The sequence below is a fragment of the Rhinolophus ferrumequinum genome, chromosome 24 (assembly GCF_004115265.2).
Source record: "Rhinolophus ferrumequinum isolate MPI-CBG mRhiFer1 chromosome 24, mRhiFer1_v1.p, whole genome shotgun sequence".
Taxonomy (NCBI): Eukaryota; Metazoa; Chordata; class Mammalia; order Chiroptera; family Rhinolophidae; genus Rhinolophus; species Rhinolophus ferrumequinum.
In genome coordinates, this window is record NC_046307.1 from 8,744,240 (window position 1) to 8,759,255 (window position 15,016).

The following is a 15,016-nucleotide window of genomic DNA, read 5'->3' on the forward strand; positions in this document are numbered from 1 at the left end:
CCCATCTGCTGGGACCTCTGAGTCCTTCAACAAATCCTCTATGTTGGCCAGAGATGACAAATATCACTTCTACTGGCAGTCTATGGGCAAGGACTAACCACATGGTCCCATCTAATTGTAAGATGGTTGAGAAGTGTAATGGTGTTCCCAGCAGGCAAAGGAGAACAGAGAGATGGTGAGCAGTGTTAACCTTTTCCATAATGCAGTCATGTAGTGATATATGTGCACACTGAAAGATTTTCTGACTTTGAACTATTTTTTATTACATTATCATAATGTATTCTCAATACATATTTGGATTTGATTAGATAATATTTTATTTAGGTGTTTTGTACCCATGTTTATAAGTGAAACTGGCTTGTATTTTTCATTTTTTGAACAGTCCATATTCCAAATTTCAAAATTATAGAAACCTTAAGTTGGGCAATGTTTTTGTTTTCTTTTTTTTTATTTTCTTAAGCAACATATTTAAGATAGAGATTAGATTGTCTGTACCTTGGAAGTTGGTAAAATGCACTTGTAAAATCTTCTGGACCTGAGACTTTATGGGGAAGAAGTTTTTAAAATGATTTAATTTTCTTAAATTCACATTTTCTATCATTTTGTGCCAATTTTGGCAAATTTTCTACAAGTTTATTATTCCATCTACGTTTTCCAAATGTATTGTCATATAGTTATTTACATGATTCTTTTATAAGTTTAAAAATGTCTACTATATTTGTAATTTCCTCTTTTCTGTCGTCCTCCCCGCCCCCCATTTTCTGTCAGTTATTCTTGATCAGTTTCCCTAGAGGTTTGTCTATTTTCAAAGAAGCACTTTGGGTTTTGTTAGCCACCTTTATTTTTTGTTCTCTATATTCTCTATTTCATTGATTCTTCCCTTATATTTATTATTTCATTTCACCTTGTTTTTCTGGTTACGTGCCACTTATAATAGATTCAAACAATGTAGACACTCATAAAGTGAGATAGGAAAGTCCATTCTTGTCTCCTATATTCCCACTCTATAGGCAACCACCGTAACCAAATTGGTGGGTTTTTCTGGGTCCTTTTCTCTGCTTATGCATTTTCCTACAATTTTCTAAACTATGTGAGGCATGATCCTTTTTCTGTGGTGTACACATATACACACACATCCATTAAAATGGAATATCATAATTTATTTATCTATTTTCCATTACTGGGCATTTAAAGTCTTGGATTTTTGATAGTGAAATTTAATTCATTCACATTTATTTTGATCACTGATAAGTGTAGCCTTATTTCTTCCATCTTGTTTTCCCACATATTTATCATGAATTCTTTTTTTCTTATGACGTTTTCTGGATTCATCAAGGTGTCTTTGTTCCCATTCCTTCTTTCCTTCCTTTTTATTTAGTGACTTGGAATTCTGTAGCCTAGTAGGAGCCCTCATTAAATTCTTAAGCACAGATAAACTTATATTTTCCCATAAATGCCAAAAATTAATCTGAATCTCTAACTTCCTTCCAAACTTAAGAAACTTTTAGCATGTTTTTAATTATCTTCTCCTCCCCACAACTTTCCCCCACAGGCACATGCACACATGGGTATCTGCCTAGGAATTATTGAAATAATCTGAAAGCTTCCTATTGTTATTAATTCTTCATGCTTCAAAATACAGTCTTCTTTTTCTATTTTAGAAATCTTTTTTCCCCTCAACCTTTTATTAGAACCAGCAGACCTGTGTAGGAAGATGAGACACATGGCACTCTGATTCATAACTCTGCCTGGGTGGTTAACAAACAGGCGATGTTCCTTGAATGTCAGTAGACTTTGAAGATTTGGGGAACTTTGTAGAGAACCTAGGATGACTTGGCTAAATACTTTTCTTCTATTTTAGAAATCTTTTCTTAACAATTGCATTAATCTATAACCTATTTATGCAATTGCCTATCACACCAGGATCGGAAGGCTTAAACAGGTGTTTCTTTTAGAGTTTTTATTGACTTACTGAAAATTTGTAGTGATTTGTGTCTCACGAGTAATGCCTCCCTGGGTCTCTGATTTCTCAAAAGTATACTTTGGAATCCATGCTATTCTGATCCTCATTTGACCTTTGCTGGCACAAAAACATCCTGAAATATTTGCAAATGCTACAGTCACTTCCTCATGTTTTACTGAGTTTACTTTAGCTTGGTTAAACCAAGTGCAATGTCAGTTTGTATAAACTTACCACTAACTGAAGGTTCATATAATGGCCCTGCCTCAGGGTCAGAAATTGGCTAGAGAAGTATGAAAATAGCTTTGAAAATTCAGCTGCTGAGTATCTTACAATAAAAAGCTTAACATTTTAACATTTTTGTTTATCCTTAGCATTTGAGGGTGAAGTAAAATGGGCACTCTCGTAGTAAAACTATGGTCATACTAACTTGGCTGGTGTTTACCAAAAGCTTTTTAAAGTGTCCATACCTTTTATCCCAGTAATTCTACTTCCCGGAGTATATGTAAGACATGCTTCCCGTGTGAGGTTATTTCAGCTGGTTCAGGGTAATTGTAGGTGGAACACATTTGCGACATTGTTTAACCTTGACTTACATGGAGAGAAGTTCTCCTGCTCAATTCCTTTTCAGCCTTCTGATCAAGGGAAGCAGAAAAATCTCATCTTGGTGCTAGTATGTCTTTAACACCTCTCTAAACCTTCCTAATCTCCCTTTTGATATAAAAGAATGAGCCAAGGGATAGCAGTGTCTCAACTATATTTTCACCACGCTTTCTTGTTTTCCATTGTATTTATTTTCACAGTTGCCTTCATTTATGATATATGATGCTGGTTTTCTATTTACAATAGTAAATAAGGTTTGCTTTTAAAACACGTTTACTTAAGGGCAAAAATGAGTTGATTTAAAGAGAAATGTTAAGTATGGTACAGATGGGATATAATTATGACGAGGTAGTAATGGTGATGTGTAGATGACTGAAGTGTACAAAACCAGACCCTAGGGAATTACCAGAACTTCAGACACAGATTTGAAATTAGGTCGTTCTTATATATGAGGCTGTTCCTCCCAGTGTGACTTCTGCTGTCATAAAGTTAGAAACCACCCCGTTGTCCAACAATAAGGAATTGGTTAAGCGATTTTGATACCTTTTTATTTTGGAATACTGCCAACTATTAAAAACGTATATTTAATGACATGGAAAAATTATATACTGCTAGATAAAACAAAGCTGGTTGTAAAAGAAAATATACACAATATCCTAATATTGTTAAAAAGAAAGTATGGATATTGATGTAGATATAGAGATACGCACGCACACTTGCACACACCCACACACACTAAAATTATTGGAAAAAATATTGGAAGAAAATATTTCCAAATAAATTATCTCTGGATGGTTGGGACTACAGGAGATTTTGTGTTTTCCAATAGCAAACATATGTTACTTTTGTCACCAGAAAAATAATATGTACATACATATTTTTTTTTAAAGATTTTTTTTTTTATTGGGGAAGGGGTACAGGACTTTATTGGGGAACAGTGTGTACTTCCAGGACTTTTTTCCAAGTGAAGTTGTTATCCTTTCAATCTTAGCTGTGGAGGGTGCCGTTCAGCTTCAAGTTGTTGTCCTTTCAGTCTTAGTTGTGGACGGCGCAGCTCAGCTCCAGGTCCAGTTGCTGTTGCTAGTTGCAGGGGGCGCAGCCCACCATCCCTTGCGGGAGTCGAACCGGCAACCTTGTGGTTGAGAGGATGCGCTCCAACCAACTGAGCCATCCGGGAGCTCAGCGGCAGCTCAGCTCAAGGTGCCGTGTTCAATCTTAGTTGCAGGGGGTGGAGCCCACCATCCCTGGAGGGAGTCGAGGAATTGAACCGGCAGCCTTGTGGTTGAGAGCCCACTGGCCCATGTGGGAATCGAACCGGCGGCCTTCGGAGTTAGGAGCATGGAGCTCTAACCGCCTGAGCCACTGGGCTGGCCCTACATACATATTTTTTACTTAACCTGTTCCAACCCTAACAGGACCACATAGTATTTTGCCATCTGCAGGCACTCTGGGTCCTTATATGCTCCTAGAATCCAGTTAGGTTTGAGGCCTTTGCAAAGCCACTTGCGGGTGGGTTGGGGGAGTAGTGCCCCAAAACTTCCTTGTCACCCCTCAGTACACTCCAAAGCACTTGGTCTCGGTGGCTGTATATTTACACTTTTGGAGTGAAATAGGGAGAATATATCTAAAATTCTTTGGAATTATTTTTATTGTCTTTTCTTCTCAACAGCCCTATTAGGCAGGACCAAATAAGGATCCCACTTTCTCAGTAGGTCTGTATCATTAAATAGGAATGGAGTAGATGCTGAGAGGGGGTCTGCTAGTTTTTCATTTATTTTCTTTCTTTAATTTCTGCATTATTCTACTGACAATGAAATTTCTACATGTTGGGTATAATTGTGGTTATACATCACCTGGGTTGGAGATATGCGTATTTAAATGTGGACGCCTCATTTCTAGAATTACGAAATCTCTTTGTTTGGAACAAAAAAATGTTCACTGCAAGGCCTAATGCTTGGCATGAACGATTGCTACCTTTTGCCTAGTACAAATTCCCTGGCTGTTACTTCTTAGAGCTTGTTCCTGGAAACCTCTGGACTCCTTTGTGGGAATGGGTTTGGCAGGTCCCTGCGAAGTGAGTAGAGGAGTGGTCTTACAGCCCTGGTGCGAGCTTCCTCCTTCTACCAAGGATGCCGCCGCTGTTGTTCAAGCTCTGCCCAGGGGGAGCCAGCCAGACCCTGAGCCTGAAAGAGGCCTGCTGTGGCATTCCACTAATATCTGCCAGGTTGCAGCAAGAACTCTCACTGGCTGACTCCTCCTCTCCTGGAGTCCTTCAAATCCTCTCCACGCCCACGGCCAGCCACCGCTGTTGTTCAAGCTCGCACATCTCTTGCCTGGATAACACAAAGACCTCTGACTGGCCCCTGCCTCCCCTTCCCCGTACCTCTAGTCTGTTAATTCACAGATGCTAGTGTGTGATCAGTCTCCTATTGCTGCTGTAACAAATTACCACAAAGAAGGCTTTTCTGGCTTCTAGAGGCTTCCTGCATTCTTTGGCTCATGGCTGCTTCCTCATGTTTAAAACCAACAAGGCTTTCTCACACTGCATCACTCTGACACTCTGCTGTAGTCAAATCTCCCTCTGCCTTCCACCCTCTTAAAGACACTTGTGAGTACATCGGCCTCACCTGGATAATCTCATCTGAAGATCTTTAATTTAATCACGTCTGCAAAGTCCATATTCACAGCTCCCAGGGATTCAGACATCAACATCTTAGGAGGGGCCATTATTCAGCTGGCCACATAGTGTAATCTTTTAAAACCACACTCATCCAGCCACATCCCTCTTCTGCTTAAGACCCTTGTGTGGTGCTTCGGTTAGCAGAGGATAAAGACTTCCGGTCGCTGGGATTGCCTCGCAGGGAAGGGCTGCCCAGATCCCTTCTCCACCTCCTCCTGCCTCCTCTCTCTCCATTCCATCTCTGGCGTACTGTTCATGATCCAGCCTTTGCACACAGTGTGCTTTCTGCAGGATACTTCCCCCCGCACTCCATCCCAGGCCTTCCTGAGGCTCCACACAAAGTCAGGTGTTGGTGGGATGCCCTCAGAGGGATCTGCGCCATTCTGCTATCACACATACTACAGCTTAACAGCTTTGCATTTATTTAGGGGATCACTTCATGAATATGTCCTCTGCTGTGTAAGCACTCCATGCAGGCAGAGACCAGTCTATTTTTCACCCGTCATTGCATCCTAGCACAGTGCTTGGCTTGCGGTAGGTGGTTAGCAAGTACTTGGGAAACCTGGGAACAAATGAATAATTGAATGATATTAACAGTATTGTCATCACTCTCTGTCGCCTTTATCCTGCTTTTTCTCTGCACAGCATTTACCATCTCTTCTGGTGTCTCCCTCCACCAAAATGGAAGCTCCACGAGAGCAGGGACATGTGGGCTCTTGTGGGCTCATGTCCCTATTCCCAGGTCTTAGAGGCACTTGATAAATATGTCGGTAATGAATGGTCTGTAGGATGCTCACAATCTCGCAGTTTCATACCTGACCCCTCTCTGAAATCAGGTTTTAGCAAGTTCTTCATTTTTTTTTTTTAAATAAAGATTTTATTGGGGAGGGGGAACAGGACTTTATTGGGGAACAGTGTGTACTTCCAGGACTCTTTTCCAAGTCAAATTGTTGTCCTTTCAATCTTAGTTGTGGAGGGTGCCGTTCAGCTTCAAGTTGTTGTCCTTTCAGTCTTAGTTGTGGAGGGCACAGCTAAGCTCCAGGTCCAGTTGCCGTTGCTAGTTGCAGGGGGCGCAGCCCACCATCCCTTGCGGGAGTCGAACCGGCAACCTTGTGGTTGAGAGGATGCACTCCAACCAACTGAGCCATTCGGGAGCTCAGCGGCAGCTCAGCTCAAGGTGCCGTGTTCAATCTTAGTTGCAGGGGGCAGAACCCACCATCCCTTGCAGGACTCGAGGAATTGAACCGGCAGCCTTGTGGTTGAGAGCCCACTGGCCCATGTGGGAATCTAACCGGCGGCCTTCGGAGTTAGGAGCATGGAGCTCTAACCGCCTGAGCCACCGGGCCGGCCCCAAGTTCTTCATTTTAATGATCCAACCTAACTCAATCATCAGGAAAAGAGTCAGAGACCTAAAATATTCACCTGTTCATGTGAGGATTAAATGAGTTCCCAAATGTTAGAGTAAATAAGTGTCTGGCACATGGTGGGTCTGCTGTAAGAGTTTGCTGCAGTTGTTCAGAAATACTTGAGCCCTTGCCAGTTTAGAGTTTTTACTGACTATGCCTGTCGCAGCTCTGTGGTGGGATCCCAAACACAGAACTGAGTTCTCCTGACTCTTCCACGTAGGTCTTACAGCTGCCTGAGAACAGGCCCAGGCTTTTGGGCTTCAGGTGGGCGATTTGAGCCATAATTGTGTTTTTCCTCGTTTTGCCTGCAGGTGGCAGCACGGCCTGGACTTCTCTGAACTGCAGGCAGGCCGGGGGCTGGACTGCAGGGAATCAAGAAAATGGACTCCCTTCTCCTGGGGACATGAATGCCAGCCACCAGCCAAGGGTGAGGTTAGAGCTTGACCACAGTTTTCCTCTTATTTGTTCCACATTATTATTTTTTAATGTAGGAATTGGTGTAAATCACATGTGTTGGATTTTGAGATAATTTGTTGATTTTCACAGTTTGTGTACAAGAACAAAAAACAAGAGTTTTTATTAGAATGTTGCCAAGGGGATCAGGACAGTGGGGCGATCCTCTGCACTGTGAGTGTGGTGTCCCTACTGGTCTGCGCCGTGGACCTGTCCCCTGTGTCATCCAGGGAGGTGATACTCACGCACAACAGTTCCCTTTAATTCAACAACTATGCGGTAAGCGGGAAAGGTGAAGTGTTCTTTTCAGGCACCTTGTGGTCCTTCTTTCACTTGCTCACGGGGTGTACTGTTCGTGTTCTGCCAGAGAGCCGCGTCTGGCCCAGCAGAACCCAGGGTCTGTCTGCTCGCCCAGACCTTGCAGCCCCCTTGGTGGGCTTCTCCCTCTACGCCTCCCCTCCTCCCACAGCTGGTGATTTCAAAGCTCCCGCTTATTGATCCCAAAACCCTATTTGTGCTGCAGTCACAGCAGCTGGGTGGGGATTGTTTGTGTTCTATTTTGACCTCATTTGTTAGCTTTGCCCTTAACAGACTTTGCCCTTAACTTTGCCCTTCTAAGTTTCATATTTGGCCATAAAGGTACTTTCTGTCCTTAATGCTAAGGGCAACTACACCACTGCTTGGCATTCTAACAAGGGGTCTAGCGAAGACCTTCCCTGATTTTCAGCACCCGCTAGGTTTGGTGATATTCTTCCCTTAGCTGCACCTCCTTTGGGGCCCTGCCTGACAAGGATTCTGTGACATTGTTCCTCAGTGTCACAAGTCTTTCTCTGTAGGGAACTTGATGATCCCTCGTCCTTCAGCTCTACCTGTGCCAGCTCTGTCCCAGCCTCAGTGTGTCGGCAGTATTCTACACAGTTGACATCTCATTCAGTCCCCACAAAAATAGGTGATATTATTCCTTTGTTACAAATATGGAAACCAAGGCTCAGAAATTAAATCACTTCCAAAGCTAAGATGTTGCAAGCTAGGGTGGCAGCCCCACGGCTCTGTAGCTCTTGCTTCTTATCAGAAAGTGAGGCTGGTCACTTATGGGTAGAAGATGAATCACATTTGTTTTTGTAGACCTGAAAAAGAGACAAAGTGAGATTAATGGAACAAACACACAATCCCCAAACAACCCCCATCTCTAAATTTGCTATCCTAACTTTACATAATAGTATTTTTCTTTCTTACTTTATTTGACCTGAATTGTTGGCACACACTGGTAAAATTTGCCTTTATTACTATTTGCTTCATGTTTGTCATTATGTGTATCACTATGTAGATCAGTTGATACAAGGTAGTTTTGTTGTTAATTTGAAGGACTTATAACCTCCACGATTGGAAAAGTTTGATTTGAGAAATTTGAAAAGTGCCTAGGAGGTTCGGTGACCTCTTTGAGGACACACACACACTGATGAACCTGAAGCTCCCTGAACATGACTCTGTCAGCCCAGTTCTGGTAACTGATGCAACCTAAGTCCAAGGTGTCAAAATCAATTATTTTATAAACCACGTCACTCATAAGTGCCTGCTGATATCTGAATGTTTTAAAATATTGTAGTTAAAGGAGTTTTGGGCAAGGTGGTAGAGTAGGCAATGCTGTACTCGCCTCCTTTCACAACCACATCAAAATTTACAACTAAACTACAGAAAAACCGTCATTGAGAATCGTCTGAAGTCTAGCTGAACAGAAGCCCTGTAACTAAGGATATACAGAAGAAGCAACACTGAGACTGGTAGGAGGGACGGAGATGCAGAAGGACTGGTCCCACACCCATGTGTGGTGATTAAAAATCGGGAGGGACTAGGCTACGGAGGTCCTCCCACCCCGAGGAGTAAGGGGTCCCAGCCCCACACCATGGTCCCCAGCCCAGGGTTCCAGTGCCAGGAAGAGAAGTCCCCATAACTTCTGGCTGTGAAAACCAGCAGAAATTGTGGTTAAGGGAGACGGGGGGCAACTGGAGTCCCATTTGGTCCTCTTAAAGGGCTCATGCCAGGACGTGCTGACGAACTCACTCAGCATTGGGGCAGTAGCTGGAAAAGCACCAGGGACATATGGGGAGGAACGGTGTCATTTGGCTTCAGGGTGAGGGCTGGACTGGTAGCTCTGTCGGGGCAGGCACCATTTTGTTCCTTTGTTGAGCCCTCCCCACTGCCAGGGTACACACTTAGGTGACCAACCTATCTGAATCTCCATCAACCTGGCTAAAACTATACACCCTACCCTGGTGATGCCCTGAGACCCCACCCCACTCAACTTGCAGGCCTACCCAAGCCACTTCCAGTGTCTTTCCTGTACAAATGTCCTGTCTTGGTTCATGCTGTGGACTTTCCTAAAGTCTCTCAAAGGCTTACAAGCCCCAAGCAATCAGCATCAGTCCTCAGCATGCTTCATACCGCTTTCTGAATGGCCCTAAGTCCAGCAGTAGTGGCAGCCAGCCTCAGTTTGCAGCTCAGCCTCTCCCAAGTACCTCCAAGCCCAAGTGGCACAAGTGGCAACCATCTGCAGATAACTTTGTAGCTTATACCAAGTGGCCCATGGCAGGACACAGGCAGTGGCTGAAGTTGGCCTGCAACAGAGCCCCTCCCAAGGGGCGCCAGAACCAACACACCTGGTGGCCAGCTTCAGACAACACCCAAACACCACCCAACCACCTCCACAAAAGATACACCCAAAGTGCACACTGGGTAAGCACCAGAGCCCTGCTAAAACAATTCCTACTCCATAGGGTCAGCTCCTGCCCAACAACTCCTCCACTATAGTCACGGCTTGTCCTCACAACCAATCAGCCTGAGGTCAATTCCTCCCACTGAAATGCAAATAGCAACAGAGGCTCAACTACAACAGGAGGGTACACACAACAAGGGACACACCTGCAGCACCTGGCTCAGGTGACTAGGCAGAATGTGCCACTGGGCCCCACAGCATGGGGAATATAGTCAGTAGTATTGTAATAACTGTGTATGGTGTCAGATGGTACTGGACTTATTGGGGTGATCACTTCGTAAGTTATATAAATGTCTAATCATTGTGTTGTACACCTAAAACTAATATAATATTGTATGTCAACTGCAATTGAAAAATAAAAATAATAAAAATAAAGTATATTATAGTTAAAACTGTAGTCAATGAAAGAAAAGCTGTCCTTTGTCCCAGGGGCACCTTCCTGAGCACTGCTTTGGGGCACTTCTCTGACCACTCAGGACTAACAGCCACAAGGACACATTAACTGTGGATGTTTCAAACTGATAAACTTACACAACAGCCACTCTCACAAATAGTCGCTAACTTACTATTGTGGGGTATTTTTTTCATTGTCCTTTTTTTAAATAGCTTTATTATAATTCTAATATCATATAAGCCATCCATTTAAAATGTACGATTTAGTGGTTTTGAGTGTATTCACAGCATTGTGCATCCATCACCAGAGTCAGTTTTAAAACATTTTCATTACCGCAAAAAGAAACTCTATACTACTAAATTATCACCCCCTAGTCTCCCAATTTTCCCTAGCCCCTGGCAACCACTAATCTACTTTGCACCATACAGTATGTGGTCTTTTGTGTCTGGCTTCTCTCATGTAGCAGGATGTTTTCAAGGTTCATCCTACACGTTATAGCCCATGTCAGTCCTCCATTCCTTTTCATTCCCGAATAATATTCCATTATGTGGGTATACCATATTTTGTTTATTCATTCATCATTTTATGGACATTTGGGTGGTTTCCATGTTTTGGCTGTTATGAATAATGCTGCTATGAACACTTTTGTGTACAGGTTTTTGTGCAGACGATGATTGTGTTTTGTGACTCTGTTAAGGCACAATGAGCAAGTCCTGTTTTTCAAAATCTGAGAGGAAGAGAACTAAGCTGATGTTGTTTGAAATTTAAACGGTCCATTTCTTTGTGTAGATGTAGAATTGCATTCAAAATGATCAACTTTCTAATATAAGGTTAAAATCAAAAGGTATTAGATCTAATTCGTCTCCATATCACTTGAATTTTCTAAGCTCTGTTCTAATAGTCTTGTTTTAAAAAGCATAAGAAAGGAATATGTGTTGGTCCTGAAGTCTCACTTGACATAATGTGGAATTAATTTGGGTGGAAGGTTGTGCAAGGACTTTCTTCCAGATGTATTGAGCAGGTGGGCGGGGGAAGTGGAGGCCTGAACCAGAGAGAGGAAGAAGGCAGAAGGAGAATCTGGGTGGTGTGGGACACCCACGTGCTGTGGGCTCACCATCCCCCTGGCCCACCCCGGTGGCCACAGGGCCCTGGCCAGTGATACCGTGGCTATTGCTTGCTGCCTGGGTGATGGGCTTCATAGCTGAGTACCTCTATGTCCGGTTTCACTCTGCTTCTGACTCACCGAGCTCTGGCATTGGACTGTTGGTTTTGAGTAAAAGCAGGTGTTAGGGAGATGGCGTTGAAGGACACATCAGCCCCTGAGGGACTTTGATAGACACAGTCCTAAAAACATTTCCGGGCTGTTTGTTGTGTTTTTTTCTTAAATACCAGTTAACAGTTTTCAGTTTAACTGTGTTTTCCTTCCTGAAATCTTTAAGTGAGGCTGGTCCTTGTGATTTATTCTGTGCATTGTTTTTAGGGCGTTCCTCTACTTGTCAAGTCTGGTTTGCAGATAGAGATGGTTTTTTTGCTGTTTTTTTTTCCCCCACACACAGCAGGCCCGCAGAAATAGGAGTGATTTGAATTTGTTTCCACTTTTAATTTATTTCGGTATCTTTCTTTTCCTTCCCTTGGGAAATAGAGAGAATATTGCAGGGGGCATTATAACTTTGAGTCAGTCAGCAGGAATTTTTGTGTGGATTGTTTAATGCCTGGTGGGGTGTGTGGAGACATCCTAAGAGAAGAGACAGTTGCCCTCAAGCATGCCACGTTCAGATTGGAGAGTCAACCTGCCTGTTAACATGTAGTTCACACACCATTGATTGTCCAGTGCCCAGAAAAGCCCAAGTCAGGGAAGACTTTGTGAGGCCTGCCCCTGGGGCTTCAGTAAATTCAGATGGGAGAAAAGAAGGCGGGGTTGTTTCCAGGCACACAGGTGGGAGGGAGCAGGGGCGTCCCAAGGAGTCTGGAGGGATCACACCAGGTAAGCTGGGTTGACCTGATTTGAGTGGTGGTAGGATTTGACTATCAAGCCAAGGAATTTTGACATTAATATCATAAAGGATGGAAGTACAGACTTTTGAATACGAAGATATGCTTCCGTTTAAAGGAGGGACTTTTATTTCCATTTTATACCTGAGAAAAGCAGTGCCTTTCAAATATTATCTTTTCAAATACTTCTTCAAAGTCAAACGGCTGGTGGAGGTTGGATCTGCCAGACCCCAGAGTCCAAGCGCACGCTCACCCCTGCATTTCCTGCAGAGAACAGGTTGGTCTTGAGATCAGCAAGGCTTCACCCAGCCCTGACTTTGTGTGACCCTGTGAGTCTGTACAAGACTGCATACATGTGTTTGCCAGAGTCACTCCCTTTCACTCCCTTAGCTGAGCTGGTTAGGGGGAGAAGGAGGACTTTGGGTAAGTCACTTCCCAGCCTGTCTGAAACCCTGGGGCAGGAACCCAGCCAGGCTTCCCTGGTCTGCACAGCAACAGTCCAGACAAGTCCCAAGAGTTGCAGAGACTGTCGGGGAGTTTTGGAGATACAGGTCCTCAGACAAGTCTTCCCTCCAAAGTGGGAGCCGCAGGGCTGATTGTGATCCGGGCAGGGTGACAGCACAGCTGCAGCCACAGCACAAGCTGACTCTTGTCACTGCCCTAATCCTCCAGCACAGGCAGGAGAATGTGAGGACTTGCCTTGCACTGAAGTTTTCCATTCATTCCTTTGTTCATTCCTTCCTAGAGTCTTCAGCAAATCGTTAAGCACCTGAAATGTACCGGGCTCCACTTTGGGCTGTGAGCGTACAGCAATGAACAGAACAACCTAAACCCCTGCCCTCATGGAGCTTACGGTCCCATCTGGGAGACAGACCGTGCTTAACACAGTGTCAGGGAGCAGTGGGTGCTCTGAGGGCACAGAGCGACAGGTGCAGTCCAAGCAGACTTCTCTAAGGAGGGCTATTTGAGCAAAAACCTTGTGAAGCCAGGGAGCAAGAGATATGAATGTCTGTCCCAGGCAGAGGGAACAGCACGTTCGTAGCCCTGAGATGGGGTTGTCTGGGGAGCAACAAGGAGGCCAGTGCATGGGGAGCAGGGAGGAGCAGAGGCCACCGAAGGAGGGGCTGGTCACGAGCCTCGCAGGCCACCGTAGGAGGATGGGATTTTGTTCTTGGCACAGCTCTAAGGTGTGTTTGAGGTATGTTCCTGGCTGGTTGGCCTCTAAATCTGCAGCCCTCCCAGAGACCCTTTTGATCGCCTCAGCATCCTTCTACACACGTTGTCCCTTTTTGGCGCTATTAAGTGCCATTAGTTCTAGTGTCTGTAACTGTGAGCCTTGTCCCTTACAGAGCTTAGTGAGGAGGGAAGGAGGACCAACTACATTTAGAACTGAATGTTGACCGGCTTGGCGGAGAAATAAAATTTGTTTTTAAGGTTAGAAAAGACGTACTTGGATATTACGCTAACATGTTGCGATTTTGGTTGGAGGGGCTCCACTTTGACACAAATGGGCCTTTTCTCATCATTGTCTCTCCCCTCGGAGCCAGGAGACCGGGTTCTGTCTCCCTCCTCACCTGCCCCCTGAGGGCCTAAGCTCATCACCCTTGACCTTTCTGGTCTCACCTGTAGAATTTGGCTCGTCATAGCATTCCTCCCCAAACAGATTGGGGGAAGAAAACAGTGACTTATTGTGGATCTTTCCCATCGTGGAGGTCTGTGATTCTGTGGACAGATTCCAGAGTGTTCTTAGGGAAATTAGGAATATCCCTTAAGTCATGTCCAGGGGGTTGTGATTTATGTTCATATTATGCAGCCCTTCCCCTTTGGCTTTCAAAACACGTTGACATCTCTCCTTGATCTTTATAAAGTGACTCTGTATGTCACAGTGGTTAACAGCTTGGAAAAACAGACATGGTGCTGAGGGCTACGTCCCTGTTTACCATCCGTTAGTGTACTGTGGGCATGTTTCCTGGACTCTCCTGTTCCTCCACAGTTTCCGCGTCTGAAAACGGGCATGGAAGCCACACCTGCCTCAGAAACTCTGAGGATAAATGTGCTGATGCGTCCAGCATAGCGCCTGGTTCAGAGGAAAACCTCCGTGAATGTCAGCTACAATGATGATTACATGTAATTCTTCCCCTGTAATAGGAAGGAAAGCCGAGACCAGGGAGGTTAAGTGACTTGCTTAAGGTCATATGGAGAGTTATGGAGAAAGCCGGAAACAGGAGCCCGGGCTCCAGGGGTCCCATGTCGGTGCTCTCTTCCTGGAATTCATTTTGGTCTCCAGGAGAAAATGTTAATATACAGACACTTCTATCTGAGTCTGACCCTTTGGCAGCTGGTTCTGGCTTTTGTAAGCGTTAGGGGGACAAGGCTTCCTCAGCACACATGTCCCTTAATCCTGGACATTAACAGCTCCCCAGGGAGGGGCATCCATGGGAGCTGAGGACAGGGAGCTGGGGGGTGATATGCTTCCAGTACTCCTCTCCCCACTTTTGCCTGATGCTGGCCAGATCCTGCAGTTCCCCCATCGCCCCACCCCTACCCAGGCATCACAAGACTGAACCTGGAGTGGGGAGGGGGCAGAGACAGGCATGCAGGTGTCAGGTGGGCACTCTAGAACTCTCCCACCCTTCGCAAAGCTGGGTGCTCACTCCTGTGGCAGGACTCTGGCTCAGGCCTGAGAAATGGGTGTGGGAGGAGTCTCCCTAAGGCTCTTTGGAAAAAGAGAGCTGACTTTTGTCCTATGGGGCAG

General features: G+C 44.7%; 1 long non-coding RNA gene across 3 annotated transcripts in view; it reads left to right on the plus strand.

Annotated features, from left to right (window-relative positions):
- Window positions 1–15,016, plus strand: part of LOC117016745 (uncharacterized) — a 73,163-nt gene that overhangs the window by 7,668 nt on the left and 50,479 nt on the right. For all 3 annotated transcript variants that reach the window (XR_004421953.1, XR_004421955.1, XR_004421954.1), the window contains exon 3: window positions 6,961–7,076. This is a non-coding gene — a long non-coding RNA (uncharacterized LOC117016745). The remainder of the gene's footprint in view (window positions 1–6,960; window positions 7,077–15,016) is intronic.